At 45.3% G+C, this 19,193-nt stretch overlaps 1 long non-coding RNA gene across 2 annotated transcripts; it reads right to left on the bottom strand.

The window, feature by feature from the left end:
• Positions 1–4,386: 4,386 nt before the first annotated feature.
• On the bottom strand, positions 4,387–19,097 carry LOC310838410. Of its 2 annotated transcripts, none has more exons than XR_014560961.1 (3): positions 18,824–19,097; positions 11,623–11,709; positions 4,387–4,777 (listed from the first exon to the last, which is right to left on the bottom strand). It is a non-coding gene; the product is annotated as an uncharacterized lncRNA (long non-coding RNA). The 2 variants fall into 2 exon arrangements; XR_014560962.1 differs by lacking the exon at positions 4,387–4,777 and adding an exon at positions 9,519–10,588.
• Positions 19,098–19,193: the final 96 nt, after the last annotated feature.

The following is a 19,193-nucleotide window of genomic DNA, read 5'->3' as shown; positions in this document are numbered from 1 at the left end:
TTGGTGCAGCACACTTTTGGAAAACGAAGAGTTGCAGCAATGCGGTTCTTATTAAATGCATATAGTCTGCAAAGGATGATCTTACTGCTGAATGACCCTAGGTGGCTGTCTGGAGCAACACATTTAAAGAAGGCAACATTTCAAGGTACATCCCTTTCCCAGTGTGTGATAATATCTGATCTACTGTATATAGAATTCTCTGGCTGTGTAAATACCATACATTTACCATACCATACTGTAGCTTTCCTCTCACAGAACTACAATTCCCAGCACGCTTAACAAACTACAATTCCCAGGATCCTTTGTGGGAAGTCTTGTGCTTTAAATGTACGGTGTGTATACACAGCCAATCTCTCTCCCTCTCTCTCTTTCTCTCTCATATAATTCTAAAACTTGCACTGTACAAAGAGGTGCCAGTTTGTGAGGGCGATGGGGGGGGGGGCCAATGTTGTGTATGCGATCCTAGGATGTTGGGAGGAGCTGGGGGTGGAGCCAAGCATAGTGGCCGTGTGGCTTTAATGGCCGCCGGCTCCTCCTCAGTCTCCTCTTGGCTCCGCCACTGGCAGGTGGCTGCTTTGGCCCTCCTTCCCCTCCACACTTTTTTAACATTGGGGTGCCCAGCCCCTACTCCCCAAATATAGGAGTGCCCCAATAGGGCTCAGCCCCCAGGAACTGGCGCCCCCGATCAACATGAATAACTTCTCTTATCAAATCCACTGCTGGAACCCCTGGTCAGCTGCTTCAAATTCAGAGAAGACCACTCCAGCCACGGCCATCTGAACTAAATGGAGCACTTTATGTTCACTGGTGTCCTCAGATGCTGAGGACAGACATGAAGGGGAGGCTTACACCAGGGTTGGACAACCTGTGACCCTCCAGATGTTTCTGGACTAAACATTCCTGACCATTGGCCATACTGTACAATCTTTCAGACTCCCTGCCTAAAACCCTGGGGAGCTGCTGCCAGTCAGTGTGTAGACAATACTGACTTAGATTGGTCCAACTTCTGATGTATTTTCCTATAACCTATAGCATGGGTAGGCAAACTAAGGCCTGGGGGCCGGATCCGGCCCAATTGCCTTCTAAATCCAGCCCATGGACAGTCTGGAAATCAACTTGTTTTTGCATGAGTAGAATGTGTCTTTTTATTTAAAATGCATCTCTGGCTTATCTGTAGGGCCTGCCTGGTGTTTTTACATTACAGTGGTACCTTGGGTTACATATGCTTCAGGTTACATACACTTCAGGTTACAGACTCCGCTAACCTAGAAATATTACCTCGGGTTAAGAACTTTGCTTCAGGATGAGAACAGAAATCATGTGGCGGCAGCAGGAGGCCCCATTAGCTAAAGGAGTGCTTCAGGTTAAGAGCAGTTTCAGGTTAACAACAGACCTCCAGAATGAATTAAGTTCTTAACCCGAAATTGTGTGCTTTTATTTAAAATGCATCTCTGGGTTATTTGTGGGGCATAGGAATTCGTTCACCCCCCCCCAAATATAATCTGGCCCCCCACAAGGTCTGAGGGACAGTGGACCGGCCCCCTGCTGAAAAAGTTTGCTGACCCCTGACCTATAGCATCCTCCTCATTACTAAAAGGCCAGCACTGAGGCTAAGCGCAGACAGGCAGTGCCTCCAGTGGTCTGGTTGTAAGAAAGGAGGCAGGTGGGACTGGCTGACGGCAGGCTCAGCTTGGTGGGGCTATGACTCATTTGCCCTAACAGACGAGTCTCCTCTGCTTTTTGGTGTATTTATAACCCCTCTTTGCTGTCTTCTGTGAGCTCAGCTTCACCCAGTGGGCGATACATAAATATATCTCCATCATATGTTGCTCTGAGCCATCAGCCCAGCCAAGTAGCCTCTGGTGCTTTGTTCCCCACAGGAATCTGGAAGTTCAGCCTTCCCTATTGAACTTGACATGTGTGTGTGTGTGTGTGTGTGTGTGTGTGTGTGTGTGTGTTTACTCCCCGCTATGTGGCGGCTTGTATGTTTCAGATCTGCTGGTTGTCAAACAAGTCTTGCTTTTAGATACTTGATTAATTGCTTCTTGTCTCTCTTTACAGATGCAGACCGATAACCTTTCAAAGTGGCTTGTGGTTTGGGGGAGCAGAGAGAAATGGTACCCCCCTTTTTTTTTTGCTTGCCAGAAGCTTCCCATTTTTTGGGTAAGACCAAGCATCATAACAAGAAGTCAAGCTGGGCGGTCTCCAGTCTCTGTGCCCTCCCCCTGCCCTGTTCAGCAGGCAATCCACCTGGAAGAAAAATTGGCCAAAGTTATTATCTGGGTTTCTGATAAATGCTTCTGACCTTTGTTTTGTCAACCGATGGAAGTGGATGTGTGGAATTTGCAAGGCTCATTACCAGAGTCGCCCCCCCCTTCCCTCCACCCCTTTGCCTCAAGTGCAAAGCCCCACTGACATCAAAGCAACAGAATGTCTAATCCTGTTTTGAATCAGGGCTGGTGCATACAGAGAATGTTAAATAGGGAATCCACCAGCAGCAAAAAAAGGGGGGTATCTTTAATTTCCTGTGTGAGCAAGGGAGGCAGAGAGAGAGAGAGAGAGAGATACTTACAGGAAGAAGGAAATGCCTTTCAGCACAGACCTGTGGACACCTGAATAGTAGAGAGAGAAAGGTGACGGAGGAAAACAAAGGAGACAGAGGGCCACAGCTGATGGAGAGGTGAGTGAGGGCGTTGCAAGCTGAATGACCCAGCACTAGAACCTGTTTGAGCTGCCTACTGGATTTCTTCACTTATTGCTGATGGAGGGAGACAGGTAGCGATGGTGGTCCCTGAATATTGCTTCCCACCAAGCAGTTGCCTTGGGGGGGGGGGGGACGACCCGCTTCTTAGAGCAGGGGTGAGAAACTTGTCACCATCCAGAGCTTCTAGGACACCCAAGTCCCCATGAGCCAGCACAGCCAATGGCAGCCAATGGGAGCTGGGACTCTCAACAGCACCATGTTGGCCGTCTGTACCATCATTTTCCCTGATCAAACTCTGCAGATGGAAATCTTCCACAAACATTCCAGGCAACTGTGGAAAAAGGTTCAGGGTTCCTTCCGCAGGCGAGTTCTTTGGTGCTTAGACAACTGCATGTTGGAAAGTTACAAAGAGGATCTTGCTGTCTTGGGGCGGGGGGGAGTGAGGGAAACGCCACTGGTGTAAGAGGCCTTCCATAGCATCTTGAAAGACCTACATTGGCTCTCAGTACGTTTCCGAGCACAATTCAAAGTGTTGGTGCTGACATTTAAAGCCCTAAACGGCCTCGGTCCAGTATATCTGAAGGAGCGTCTCCTCCCCCATCATTCTGCCCGGACATTGAGGTCCAGCTCCGAGGGCCTTCTGGCAGTTCCCTCACTGCAAGAGGCCAAGTTACAGGGAACCAGGCAGAGGGCCTTCTCAGTAGTGGCGCCCGCCCTGTGGAACGCCCTCCCATCAGATGTCAAAGCGATAAACATTTACCTGACATTCAGAAGACAGAAGACATCTGTTCAGGGAAGTTTTTAATATGTGACATTTTAGTGTATCTTTCATCTTTGTTGGAAGCCGCCCAGAGTGGCTGGGGAAACCCAGCCAGATGGGCGGGGTACAAATAATAAATTATTATTATTATTATTATTATTATTATTATTATTATTATTATTCCATAGACATTTCCCAAATGGAGTTTTCTGCTCAGTCATTAAAGCAAGAGAAGGAGTATGGAATCTTGTCTTTCCCCTATAGCAGTGGTTCTCAAAGTGGGTGGCACTGCCCACTGGGTGGGTGGGGGTTACTTAGGGGGCACTAGGAAGCAAGGGGGCGGCAGGAGGACACCGGAGGTGTAAATGGCTATCAGACTTTGAAAAGCTGGATCAGGTTCATCAATTTTGTTGGAATAATTAAACTAAACGAGTTTAATTGGATTTTGAACAAGCATGTAATTAATTGTTACTGTTTTGAATTCTTTGTGTGCTGTTCTCTTCCCTAGTGGGTTGCACAAACCAGTATTCCGAACAATGCTTTTTATAGGGTAAGGGGCACCGGGGATGAATTTATGAGGTGGTGACCTAGAACAGTTTGGGAATGACTGCTCTGTACAGTGGTACCTCGGGTTAAGAACTTATTTCGTTCTGGAGGTCTGTTCTTAACCTGAAACTGTTCTTAACCTGAGGTACCACTTTAGCTAATGGGGCCTCCTGTTGCCACCGCACCACTAGAGCACGATTTCTGTTCTCATCCTGAAGCAAAGTTCTTAATCCGAGGTACTATTTCTGGGTTAGCGGAGTCTGTAACCTGAAGCATCTCTAACCCAAGGTACCACTGTAGTTTCTGCTGCTCGGGATCTCTGCTGACTGTTACATCAACCCTATGGAAGGGAAACTAATTGAAGAAACAACCAGCTTCGTGAATTCCTGAATAACTTAGCAATTCTTAGCAAGTTTCCCCTTGGCCCCTGCAAATTTCTGCCTGTTTCTTTAGTCTGTGATAGCTGAGCGGTGAGGATGATAAACAGTAAATGAGCTAGACAATGGCACTCCTCAGGTAGCTAGATAAATCCTTAAGAAACCAAATCCTTTGAGGACATACAGAGTCTCTTCTATTCAGTGCAATAACTTTGAAGTTCCGAGACACACAAATGGAATCTAATAATGTTTTATGGAGCAGTGATGTTCTGGAATATGTGGCATGCTCTGAGAATTAGAGACATCTGGCTCCCAGCATGGGCACTTTCAGCAGTGGATAGCGTTTCACTCATTCAGCGGGATTCCTCTTTGCCTGGCTGGCCACCACATCTGTATTGGAAAAACAAATATTAGAATGCAGCGTGCAGCAATCTGCACAGATGCTATCAAATTGCACAGCACCGAACCTGATTATGTAACAGGAGGTGGCAACATAAGCATGATCCTAGTAATTATTTTCTTTTTTAACACAACCATGTGTCTAGCCCTCACATTAGTGGATGCAAGAACTAGCAAGCAGTAAGGACCTGGATGGTTAAGTCCAGTCAAAGGCGACTATGGGGTTGTGGCGCTCATCTCGCTTTCAGACCAAAGGAGCTGGTGTTTGTCCACAGACAAATGGGTCATGTGGCCGGTAAAGACTAAACTGTTTCTGGCTCAAGAGAACACCGTGAGGGAAGCCAGAGCACATGGAAACGCCATTTACCTTCCTGCCGCAGCTGTACCTATTTATCTACTTGCACTGGTGTGCTTTCGAACTGCTAGGCTGGCAGAAGCTGAGACAGAGCAATGGGAGCTCACCTCCATCACGTGGATTCGAACTGCCAACCTTCTGATTGGCAAGCCCAAGAGGCTCAGTTGTTTAGACCACTGGTTTGGAAGGGTTTTGAGTAAGGGAGGGAAGACCTCTGTCTGCATCTTTCCCTCAGGCCCCCAGGCTCTTTTCTCCCCCTGTATATCCACTATGCTCTCATTTTTCTACCCCCCCCACCAATCTTGCCCCTGCAACCCCTAATAGCAATTTAAACTCTGTTTTTTTGTTTTTAATACAAATTATTACAGACAAATTGGTAGATTTATGACAATGCTTTCTGCAAGTTTTCTGTTCTTTACCAGGTGTAAGTACAGCCAGAGGAACCAAATCCCACAAAGATGGATGGAAATCCTCTTTTGTGATGTGATAAGTCAGCGGAAGCAATTTATAAAGCTGATTTTTTTTTCCAGGAGTAGCTTCATCAGGCTCCATGGAGTTATTGCTACCATTCCATTTGGTTAATCTGAGTAAGTAAGTGTGAAAGGAAGCAGCTGTTTCCTGCCTTCTACAGGCCTGCTGTGACATGCACATCTGCATACCTGGATTCAAGCAAAGTTGCCACCAGAACCCAAGGGGGGAAGTTGCTGTCCATTCTCTATGGATCTAGCTCAACCTTCCACAACCTGACAGGGGCTGATGGGAGCTAGAGTTCAAAACATCAGAAAGGTGCCAAGTTGGGGATGGCTAATTGAGCTGATGTCTCTTACGTATAGAATCAGCTATCTTGACACTCAGCATCTAGATAGCAGAAGTTACCCATGCAAATTATGCAGAAGTATGATCTGCTAAGGGACGCGGGTGGTGCTGTGGGTTAAACAACAGAGCCTAGGACTTGCCAATCAGAAGGTCGGCGGTTTGAATCCCCGTGACGGGGTGAGCTCCCGTTGCTCGGTCCTTGCTCCTGCCCACCTAGCAGTTTGAAAGCACGTCAAAGTTCAAGTAGCTAAATAGGTACCGCTCTGGAGGGAAGGTAAGCGGAGTTTCTGTGCGCTGCTCTGGTTCGCCGGAAGCAGCTTAGTCATGCTGGCCACATGACCCAGAAGCTGTACGCCGGATCCCTCAGCCAATAAAGCGAGATGAGCGCCGCAACCCCAGAGTCGGCCACAACTGGACCTAATGGTCAGGGGTCCCTTTACCTTTACCTATGATCTGCTAAAGATAGATATATACATGCACACACACACACACACACACACACACACACACACACACTCAATCAGTTTATTGTGTATAGCTAAAGGCCTTTACAATTTACAGCAGGGGATAAGAACAAGGCTGAAATCACACAACATGACCTATAAAAGTTAAAACATAAAAAATTACAGCATGAGGTTTTAAAATTAGAAAGCCTTGTTTTTTTAAAAAACACACACACAAAAGATTACAATCAGGGTGGGGTGGGATTTCTTTTATATGATTATTAATAAGAGAATAAGCAACACAGTTATTCCAGAGGAAATGTTCTCTGTGGCTCGAATCCTTGCCTCGTCATCAGGTTTTTCATCTTTCTAAATTGTGCTACCAAAATTAACCTGACATAGGGTATCACTTTGTCTATTTTGCATTCCTTGTGGCTCTTTACAAGTGGCTACACACGCCCATTAGAAGATGCATGGAAATGTCATGCAGAAGCAGGGGTGGAATGACTGTCTTTGGAAGCATATACGGCTTGTTGGAAAGGGCCATGGCTCAGTGGGTAGAGTATTTCCTTCGTGTGTAGAAGGTCCAGAGTTCAATGCCCAGCATCACCAAGTAGGGCTGGGAGAGACTCCCTGTCTGAAATCCTGACAGTCAGTGTAGACAACATTGAACCAGATGGACCATTGGTGGGACTGAGTACAAGGCAGCTTCCTGGCTCCTTCTTGTCCCCTGTAATGCTCACCCATTTCTGAACAGGACATATGAGATTTCTATCTACTTTTGCAAGAGCGTGGATCACAACCCAAGGGGAAATTCTCCTGCTGAAGCCTGGTTGAAACGAGCAGAAGCTGTGCAAAAGCACAATCATTTTTATGGGTCTAGCTGTGCTCAATTGTGCCCTGTAGTGTTCAAATGTCAAAATTCTCTGTTTTCCAAAGTTTCTGGGCATAAGCCCCACTCAGTGCTGTGAGACTTCCTTCCGAGCAAACATGCATAAAATTACACAGCAAGTGGGTTTTGTTTTGTTTATTGCCTTTTAGTTTATTCTGAGTCATCGGAATAAAATATAACCTGCTGGACCTAAAGTCTGTGTTAAAATCTGTGGACCTGTATAAGCTATGCAAAGCTGCACAGAAGTACATATTTGTCTTATGTTATCCAATACAGAGCTGGTGTAAAAAGGGAAAAGGTAAGAGACCCCTGGAGTTAAGTCCACTCAAGGCGACTATGGGGTGCTGGTGTAGCATAATGGCAAAGAGACTGACCTATGAATCAGGGAAGTCCCCAGTTTGAATTGCACCTCGACCATGAGCTCACCAGCTGGCCATAGGCCACCAACAGTTTCTCAGCCTCTGCTGTTTCCAGTAGGGGGGCAATCTCCTCTTACCATATAAGGCTGTTGTAAGGATTACAAGGTCATTTATGTGAAGTGCTTTGAGCACTCTGAAGTTCTGTATTCTAAGAAGTATTATGCAGGCTACGAGAGATGTGGGTGGTGCTGTGGTCTAAACCACTGAGCCTCTTGGGCTTGCCAATCAGAAGGTCGGTGGTTCGAATCCCCGCAATGGGGTGAGCTCCTTTTGCTCTGCCCCAGCTTCTGCCAACCTAGTAGTTTAATAGCATGCCAGTGCAAGTAGATAAATAGGTACCACTGCGGTGGGAAGGTAAACGGCATTTCCGTGCGCTCTCGCTTCCTTCACTTTGTTCCGCTGCACCAGAAGCGGTTTAGTCATGCTGGCCACATGATCCAGAAAGCTGTCTGTGGACAAACACCGGCTCCCTCAGCCTGAAAGCGAGATGAGCACTGCACTCCATAGTTGCCTTTGACTGGACTTAACTATCCTTTACCATATATATATGCTACTAGCAAAGATATATATAGGGAAGTGGAAACCCTTCCCACTTTCTCCCTTGGTTTGCCGACAGGCTTAGGGGGAATAAAGCTGGACTGACCTACACCTGTCCTGTTAACATAGTTTTGAAATTTAGAAATCAGCACCTGAAGCTTTTCATAGCAAGGAGCTAAACATTTTCAGCTGCTAATTGATGCAGATCAACGGACGGCTGTTAAAAGGGGCTGCTTCAAAAGTTGCCAACCTGGCTTTTGTTTAAGGCCTTCCTGTTCTGCATTACCTTTCTTATGATGTAATATTCAGATAATATTTTTTGGTTACAGAAAATAAACAGACCTGTTGCAAAGCGGAGCTGTCAACTTTACACACACAAACCCCCATTGGCTTTCCCCAGACATTTCCTACACTTTTTTACGTTCACAACAATCTGGCTTTCCCCAGACATTTCCTACACTTTTTTACATTTACGTTCACAACAATCAGAGCTAAAACCTGGTAGATTCTTTTTTTAAATAGCATTATTTGGAAGTGAACCCTTGTGACATTCCTGTGGGAATGGAACCAACTTTCCAATACAGCAACATCAAACAGCTGCTAGTCCCGTAGTAGAGTTGCCAACTTTTGAGTCACCCATTTCCCTGCAACTGCAGTTTGATCTGAAGCAATTAGCAGGTGATCGTATTTAACTCAACGCTATTTAAAATTCCACCTACTGATTGGGACACGGGTGGCACTGTGGGTTAAACCACAGAGCCTAGGACTTGCTGATCAGAAGGTCGGTGGTTCGAATCCCCCCCCCCCATGGAGTGAGCTCCCATTGCTCGGTCCCTGCTCCTGCCAACCTAGCAGTTCGAAAGCACGTCAAAGTGCAAGTAGATAAATAGGTACCACTCCAGCGGGAAGGTAAACGGCGTTTCCGTGCGCTGCTCTGGTTCGCCAGAAGCGTCTTAGTCATACTGGCCACATGACCTGGAAGCTGTACACCGGCTCCCTCAGCCAGTAAAGCGAGATGAGCGCCACAACCCCAGAGTCGGTCATGACTGGACCTAATGGTCAGGGGTCCCTTTACCTTTTCACTGATTTATATGGATTAGCCCCTTCTATGTGGCAGATGAGAAAGGTGGTTGGATGCAAAAGAGGACGGTAGTATAGAAGACTGAATTTTAGAGAAATTTTGAAGCCCGCAAGAGCCCCTGCTCTCTTTTTGCCTGCCCTAAATGAGCATGTTTGCTTTGGCTTTTGGGAGGTTTTACAAATGTACAATTGTGTTGTCATAAAATAAAGTACTTTTGGGAAATGTTTTTACTCTGCGGGCAAGATGGCAACAAACTGGGGATAACTTTTCCAAGTTCATTCAGTATGGATGATACTGATATGCTATTGAGCCCCCTTGTTTGGCTGGAAGCCAGCCCCGCTGTAGTTTCCAGACAATGCAAGGATACATAGTTCTTTACTCAGACATATTCTGGTGTTTAGGGACATAGCAATTTGGAAAACCTATAGAAAACTCATGCTTAAGGATTGTCTTCCGTTCCTCCTCTGAATAAGATCAGTGGCTTTTAGTTTTCCCAAACTTTACGTAGATGCCATTTTACGACTTTTAGAGGGACGGCTTGTTTTGCTACATCTAGAAATTTTAAACAGGGGTGTTTTGAAATGGATACAACCAGTTTCCTAAATGGGTTCCTGTCATACAGAATATTGGATGTGTGTGGAAATTTGGCAATTTTAGAAATCTGCTTGCTAAAATTATATGCCTAGAGTCAGCATAAATTATTTTAATGTTTTCTGTGGAGAAATATTGTTTTGGTTTGTTATTATGGTTTGTGCTTTGTGTTTTTAATATTGCAAACCATCCTGATCTTCAGATGAAGGGCATTATGAATGAATGAAATAACACAAGAAATAAAGGTTCTCTGCATATACTACCTGCTCACTGAGGTTTGTAGTATGAAACTTTGGTTTGTATTTATACACGTGCACACAAACACACATATGAATTCTGGTTTCTTCATTAAGGTCAGTGAAGCTAGATCAGTCTCTGGGTGAATCCCCTCCCTCCCTTATCTCTGCAGCCTTGCTCCTTGCTTTCATTCATTTCCATGGTATAAGCAGTCCTCTTGTGTTATCTTAAACCAAGAAGTTTGCAGAGCAGGGCTGGGAAAAGGATCAGCGTTTATAGCCAGCTTCCGTAATCTGTCAATTTGCTGAGTGGTGCTTCTGGTTATAGTCATAAGGAAGCGTGTTTTATTTCAGTGGAAATATACTTCCTTGTCCCTTTCTCTAGGGTGCAGGATATGTCTTCCTGTGTCACAGCAGCATTCATTACAGGGGCTGAGGGGACAGGAGAGGAGAGGGAACCATGTCAGGATTCTGGCAACATATCACGGGTATGGTTACCAACTTACCTTCTTCCTTTTGTACTGGCTCTTGTAAATGAAGCAATTTTTAAAATCCTGCTCTTCAGCCCCAAAAGCTTCCCAGAGTGGCTTACAAATCACAAAAAGGGCCCTGCACTCAGGCCTATGACAGCATGAAAAGAAAACTGGACTGGGAGGGGAGAGGAAACTAGCAAACTCAGATTCAAGTTAAGGATAGGTCTGATATGTTCTGTCATTTTGGTTTAGGCAGTGGCTTCAAATTAATGTTGTTACCACCACTGGTCACAGAATAAATCCTACTATTGCTACTGCCTTTTACAGAATATACATCTTTTTCCTGGCATGGAAGATAACATTGCAAGAAAACTCTTGTTTTCGTGTGCCAGGCAGCACTTTGAAGGCAATGGAGAAAAGCTAGTAGGAGAAAAGTTGGCAACCCTATCCTTGGGTGGGAAGACGGAGGTTAACTCAGGCAAGCTGCACACAGTGAGCCACACAGTTCTCTATAAAACAAAGATCAGAGATACCATGCAAGAGAGTGGAAAGCAGAGAGTGCTTAGGCAGATGGGATTATTTTTTTAAAAAATCATTTTCAATTGGGATAGAAATCTAAACAAGTAAAATAATGGGATTGCAGGGCAAAATAAGGGACTCACAGGTCCCCAAATGACCGCAGATAAGGCAATGGAGGACAACAGCAGTTACTAAGGCAGCCCAAACTACAGTTGGGCATATTTCGAGGGAAGGTAGTTCAGAGACAGGCAGAGGCCACCCACTTCCAGGCAACCTATCTATTGGTCATCCATCCCGATTTATCTGCATGGAGATTAGACAACGTAGGCTATTTATTGAGCATTTCTTCTGCTGTGTTTGCATGGAGGCTAGACGGCGTTGCATCAAAGCAATGCACCTCCCAGCGCATTTTCCCAGCTCTTCTCACACACAAACACTGAAAAAGCATCCCCAAATGGCAGTGCTGATATTCACCTCTAGATGGCAAAAGTGGCTCATCGAGATAACATCTCACTTTATAGCTTCTTCACGGGAGCCCACTCTGCACAAGACTGTTTTCTCCTAATGAAATATAAGGGTAGGGCAGAAGCATTACGTTGTCATATCTAAAAACTGCATGAGGGGGTACAGTTCCTTAACTAGGAGCTAAGCTATTACATCCTATTTACAAAGGAGCCTCGATTTCAAAGGTGATTAGCTAGATTTGTGGATATTAATCATCTTTGAGATTGAGGCTTCTCTGTAAATAGGAGCTGCAGGTGCACCATCTGTCAGCAAAGAAGTCCTGCAAAAAAAGCAAGAGTGGAGCCTGTGGGTGTAATCTCACCCTGTACTTTTTCACATTACCACCTTTTTCTCACAAGATCTCTGACTGCATGATCAACTGTGCCACATGGGTTAATATTTTCATATTTTAGTTTCTCAGAGAGCCAGGGTTTTTAGCATAGTGGCATCAGTTATTTAGAACATGGTTCTTATTGAAATCAGAAAGGCACTGCTTGCCAAGAATGTTTTTGGTCCTGCCAAGTGTTTTTAGATAATTGAATTGATTTGTTGTTGGTCATCTGTTGTGTATTTTATGATCTTTTAATTATTGTTTACTGGATACCAGTTTATATGAATTCTTGGGTGGAATTCAATGTTGCACTATGGCGATCGTTCCATGAGAGCAAGCAGTTCAGCTTGATAGATGGAATTATCTACCCCTTTCTCTGCCACCTGAGGCAGCCACACTACTCGACCCAGTGAAATGACCACTCAAAGAGGATGGGTGAGGAGACAGGTGCCACCTTTGGGCAAGGGCCTGGCAATCCTATAGATAATTTGTACAGCTTTGATCATAATCCAAGATGACGTTCTACATACTCGGAGCCGGCCCTAACATTAGGCAAAGTGAGGCCACTGCTTCCAGAAGTCCCTCTAACATCCAAATCTGCCTTCCTCCAGAATTTTTCCAACAGAGCTCTTCTGCGTTCATGATCGAGAAGGTTCATAGGAGCAGTCAGAGGTATTTACACATAAATATCTGTGACTGCATGTGTCTGTTGGAGTATACAGAAGAGCATACCTGAGCGAGGACTCAGAGACCATTTCATCAGAGCTGGACAAACAAGAGAATGGCAAGGCCAGTCCTGGCTTTCTGGCACATGTCCCTATAGAATATGTTGCATGCATGTATACATTCTATTTATACACACAATGTGCGCATGCTGGAGCTCCTCTGTGTTGGAGCTGGGTTGGGCATGTTGCGTCTTTTGAGAATCTTTCTACAGAAACATGTAAATACATTAAACCCAACCACTCACGTTTTGTGACAAAATAATTCTCACTAGTATCTCCCCCCCCCTTTTGTACTAAGGGGAATCACCTGGTGAACTGTTGCCTTTGTTCTAACCAGTGTTGAATTGCTGCTGTTCACTGCTGTTCACTGCTTGATCCACCCATGACTTTTCCAGAATCCATTTGAGGGCCCGGAGCCACTGTTCAGGAATCACGCTGCTCCACGGAACATGACTAACGCTTTCAGGAAAGGATTTCATCCTCTGCACGTATTGTTAAAACCGTAACAATTAAAACAAAGGGGTGGGGGGAAATTACACCAGCAATCCCCAAGTGAACAAGAAATGCTAAGAATACAAGCTAAGAGTATGGCAACATCTCTTGCTGTTCCCGATGGTAAATCTGTTGGTGCTACATGTCCTAATTCTCAGGCGCTAAGGGCAGAAGTTCACATTGCACAGCAAATGACACTGACACATAATGATAATGCAGGAGTATGGGGAATTGCTAACTAAACATCCTTGCAGCTTTCCCTCCCTCCCTGCTCCCCCCCCCCCCCCCGCAATTTGTTCTTGTTTTTGTCCCAGCTGGGCTAATGTCTGGCTTGAGGGTAAACATCAGTGAGAAATGGTCTTCAGACTCACACTCTGCCCAATGATGCTAAAAGATTCTGCCCTGGAATACTTCATGATTGAAGTATTCTGCATTTTCAGGATTATAATTTTGACTAGGACCAGCTCTAGGTTTTAAGGGGCTTTCCGACACTGGCGGGCCCTGGCAGGTTTTGAGGCAGAGGTAGCAGCAGCAACAGCACTCTGATCAGCACCAGGTTTGGGAACCATCCGTTTAATTTCTCACAATGCCCTCATCTTAGGGTTGTGGGGCATTGTGGAAAACTAAAATGGCAGCTTCCATGGTGGGCCCTGACAGATGCCTAAGGGCACTGTGTGCTGACACTGGGCCTGATTTCAACAGTCGTAGTTCACATTGGAAAATTGCAAGTTGCAAGCCATGTTCCTTTACAAACCAGGCCAGCTATCAAGGTCCCATTTGAGATGTCCTGATTTTAATATATGGCTGGCCTTGATTTTGGGTGTATTAAGTACCTGCACCTCTCTTCGAACTGGGCTTATCAGCTCCTCAGGGAGTTGAGAAGCTTAATTAAGATCCTTAAAAGGACAAAGGATGCCACATAAATTCAAAGAACTGTTATAAATGTCAGTGCACTTCACAAGCTCTGGCAAAGTCAGATAATGAATAACAAGACCTTTAACTTTGTGATGTTTCCAAGCGTGTCTACTTATAGATACAGGCTCTTCAAAATAGCAGCCATAAAATGCTGCCATTTATAATCAAATCCGCATAATAATCTCTTTATTAAGAACTGGAAAATATAGGGTGTGTCTTAGAAGCAGCGTTTATACTCCTCTCTCACCCGGCCATTCCCCCCCCCCCCCCGTATGATTCAGATTGCTCAATAAACCCCAGTTTAGCATCATTTCTCAACACACTGTCATAGGAACTGATTTGCTTCCCACTGTGATAGAAGCCAGTAGAAAGTGTGGCAGGGGGTGGGTTGATATTTATCATGACTGGTCCTTCTGAAATAAAATCCAGCCACATGTGTCGTTTATTTAGCTGTTGATAATCTGCAAAACAAAACACCTTCTGAGACACTTAAAGGAAGAAGCTATAACTGAGGGATGGGGAACACATGGAAGTCTCATTTTCAACACTTACTCCTTCCAGATGGCCTGGGAAGAATTCTGCATGAGACCCTGGAGAGATGTAACCAATCAGGGCTGACAATACTGACCCAAATAGATCACATTTCTGTATTTTGTAGATGGCAGAGCCTTATAATGGGCACACCTTCAATCAATACACTATTGTTAAGAGTCATCTTTTAGCAACTATTGGTGCAATCTACACATTTATTAGAGTGGCTTGCTTGCATACAGAAGAATGCCTATTCAGAAGCAAACCACACAGAAACTAGGGTAGTTTATTTCCATTGGAATATAGGGAGCTGCGTTTTATGGAGTCAGCCAGGCCACTGACCCTTCAAGTTCAGCACTGTCTACACACCAACTGGAAGAGGTCTCCAGCTTTCAGATCGAGGTCTCCCCCAAGTCTACCTGGAGATGTTGAGGATTCAACCAGGACCTTCTGCATGCAAAGCAGATGTGCTGCCACTGGGCTATGGCACCTCCAGGTAAACTTGGTTAGGACTGGGCTGCATCTGTGTAGCCCACCGACTTGGCCTGTGTGCAAGAAACGTTTTCACTCTGCGCATTATGGACATGGGAAACCATTGGCCTGTTTAATTCAATACTGTCTACACCAGGAATGCAGAACCCATAGCCCTCCTGATGTTCTTGGACTCTTAACTCCCATTAGCCCCAACTACTATAGTAAATGGTCAGGGATGATAGAAAGGACATACAGTGGTATCTCGGGTTACATACGCTTCAGGTTACAGACTCTGCTAATCCAGAAATAGTACCTCTGGTTAAGAACTTTGCTTCAGGATGAGAACAGAAATTGTGCTCCGGCGGCGTGGTGGCAGCAGGAGGCCCACTAGCTAAAGTGGTGCTTCAGGTTAAGAACAGTTTCAGGTTAAGAATGGACCTCCAGAACAAATTAAGTACTTAACCCGAGGTACCACTGTAGTTGGAGAAGGTAGCTCAGTGGTAGAGTATCTGATCTGCATGCAAGTTCAACCACCAGCAGCACCAGAGAGATTCCTTGCCTATAATCCTGGAGAGCCACTGCCAATCAATGTATACAGCACTGAGCTAAATGAACCAATGATCTGACTTGCTATAAGACAGCTTCTTATATTCCAGAGGATCCCCACCCCTTACCTACGTTGAGTGGCAGCAGCTCTGCAGGGTTTAAGGTAGGAGCCATACCCAGCCCTACCTGGGATGCCAGGGACTGAACTGCGACCTGGAACTACAATTTGCATGCAAAGCATTCGCTCTCCCACGGCGTCCCCAGCATATCATCGCCAGCCAGAGGTTCTGCACACGCAATGTGGAGTTCTGCCTCCACAGCCACCACATGACAGGACAGGATCTCAGGACAGTGATTAGGTGGACCAAACCAAGAGTCCTTCCATATATGGAAAAGTAATTCATCTTCATGTGCCACCACTGCCTTTGAAATGCACTTGATGTGGTCGCAGAAGTCATTAACAAGGTACTCTCTAGTACCCACGCCTACCCTGCTCACCTCCAGTGCAAATAATTCCTTAGGGGTTAAGATGACTGCTGTTGCTCATAGCAAACAAACAAATCTCTTGCATGGTCTTGGAATGAGGTAAGTCCTTTACAGATAACCAGAAGCCACTCAGAAGACGCATTCCTCAAAGGCAGAAAAACACTCCGACTTGGAAAAATCGTGATAGCTGCACTTTCCCTATCAGGCAAGCAGTGAACATTTACCTTTAATGAAAGCATTTAATCTGTTTGAAATGTCAAAGAAAAACGTATTCCCGCAAGAAGCCCAAAGGGAGATAAGCCTGTTATTGTAGAGGGTTGAGGGGCTGAAATCTTTGATCAAGGGGGCAACGTAACGTCAAAGATACTGGGACAAAGAGCCATATTGTGAACACAGAGAACTATAAGAAGCCTTTCCCAAACTGACGGTTTCACCAGGGCAGCTATGACCTTTTCTAAGTTACTTCGTTGTTCCATTATCCCCTCCCTTGATTGTACATTTCCCGGTCGTTCAGCATTCTGTGCACACTGAACATGCCCAGTCCTCACTGGGCAGTTTTGGGATATCCCAATTTTTCCACCACCCCCAAATATTTATTTGTATTTCTACACCCCCTGCAAGCCTACCTGCTTATTCCTTTTCCTCGTATGTGGATAGGGCTACATAAGGATCCACATTAGGATAATGAGTTCATTCTTAGTATACCGTCAAACCCCGGTTGTCAAATATAATCCATTCCGGAAGACCGTTTGACTTCCAAAACGTTCAACAACTGAGGTGTGGCTTCTGATTGGTTGCAAGAGCTTCTTGCACTCAAGTGGAAGCCACGTTGGACGATTGGGTTCTGAAAAACGTTTGAAAACTGGAGCATTTACTTTCAGGTTTTCAGTGTTCAGGATCTGAAAAGTATGATAACGGAAGTGTTCAGGAACCAAGGTTTGACAGTATAGGTTGAGCTCTTCCCTCCAACAACACCTTCCCCAGAACTCCAGGAGGTCTTGACCCTCCTCAATGTGCAAATAAAAGCGTACTGTTCAAAAATTATTTATTTATTGTAGCTATGTTTAGCTTATCCTTTGTAGAACCCAGAGTGGCCTACAGGGAAGAGAAGCATAAGATGGGTCTTGTCTTCACCACCCGTTTTTTACACAAGAAAGTTAGGCTCAAAGGTACCTAGTGAGCTTCATGACTAAGCAACCTTGTTCCTTCCCAGTCATAGCCCAGCACTTAAACTACCGCACATATAATTTTGATAGTCTACACACGAGCATGACAACCAGGGTCTTCAAGGGTTAGGATTAGGGTTACTTTTAATGCTGCATCTGAAATGCCTTTAAAGGAGAAGGAAGCAACTATCCAAAATACGAAATAACAATCTTTCTTATTCACTTGTATATGCAAATACACACACACACACACCCTCGTAATGTGCTCTAATTACTTATCACAGGTGATAATTGTAAAATAACCAGCCTCATATAATCCACAAGCTTAAGTCTAATTAAGACACAAAAGGGTTAGGTTCGAATTCCCGCGACAAGGTGAGCGCCCGTTGCTTGGTCCCAGCTCCTGCCAACCTAGCAGTTCGAAAAGCACATCAAAGTGCAAGTAGATAAATAGGTACCGCTCCGGTGGGAAGGTAAACAGCGTTTCCATGTGCAGCTCTGGTTTTGCCATAAGCAGCTTAGTCATGCTAGCCACATGACCCGGCTCCCTTGGCCAATAAAACGAGATGAACCCCGCAACCCCAGTCATCCGCGACTGGACTTAATGGCCAGGGGTCCCTTTACCTTTAAGCTGTCCTGCCAGGCTTAGCCTAGGTCACTTCCCCTCACTTTGGGAAGAAGAAGGTAATCAAGACTATTGTTCTTCTCTAGTCTACCTGAGAAACTGAATGCCGTATGGAAAAGCACATGAATCTGACCTTTAGGGACGTTTTAACTTACCAGATATGTGGTCTTTTTCTATGCCAGAGAAAGAAGGGAAGTTTCGAAGAAACTTGGAAGGGCATATTCTAAAAGTCTAACAACCTATATTTCCACACTTTCCTTTGCTGTGTATTTTGTGATTTTAAATCCTTGCTGGGGTTCTTTCACCAAAGAGTACTTGTCCCAAACTTGGCATCCAGGAATTTTCCTTTCTGTACCTATTTTCCATTACACATAATACCACAGTTTGAAGATACATTCTATGCAAATGACTAATTTGCACTTTCAAACACGATGCATGTATTAAATATATAAACTAATCCACCTTCCCCACACAAGGTGCTTAAGAACATCCAAGGCCCTAATAAAAACAACCAAATGCTTGATTTATTTATTACACTTATATACCACGTTTCCCTTCCAAGGAGCTTGAGGAGGTGTGTGTACATGGTTCTTCTCCCCATTTCATCCACACAACAACCCTGTGAGGTAGGTTAGGCTCAGAGATGGTGACCGGTCCAAGTGAGCTTCATGGCTGGCTGAGTGAGGATTCGAACCCTGCTCTACCAGGTCCTAGTCCAACACTCCAACCATTACGCCACGCTGCTTAACAATATCACTAAATCAATGAACATCCAGATTAAACCTAGCATGCAAATCAAGACTAAATAATACCAGACCAATACTCAGACATAGGCTAGCGGGGCGTGGGGGGGGGAATATGAGGCGCCCTTAATGGATACCTGTAAGTCAGACCTCTCTGCCCTTGCTTTTCCACATAGTTTGGCAAGGGTTGCGCCGCTTCCTCTTGCCAAGTAACTCTCATTAAATCCACTTGAGACTCCAATGAACCCTGCAGGCTCTCACTTAAAAGGAGGCGGGGGGGAGAGGTAGGGGGGAGAAAGCGAAAGGCGGGGAAGAGATGGCGCTCAGCAGCTCCTCCGCTCCAGACACGGAGCCCGTCCTACCTGTGCGCACATGTTCCTAACCGCGCCAAGGGCTCAGGTAACACGCTTCACAACACACACGCACACCCTCCCATCGGGTTAACCCCTGAATCCACCCCTCCTCTCCTTGCTTTGAGTGGCAGCAGGCAACTCTCTGGCCCTGCCC

Source organism: Podarcis gaigeae (assembly GCF_964106915.1).
Source record: "Podarcis gaigeae genome assembly, chromosome: 2".
NCBI classification, from domain to species: domain Eukaryota; kingdom Metazoa; phylum Chordata; class Lepidosauria; order Squamata; family Lacertidae; genus Podarcis; species Podarcis gaigeae.
The sequence above is the reverse complement of the archived record's forward strand: the minus strand, read 5'-3'. Positions and strand labels throughout refer to the sequence as shown.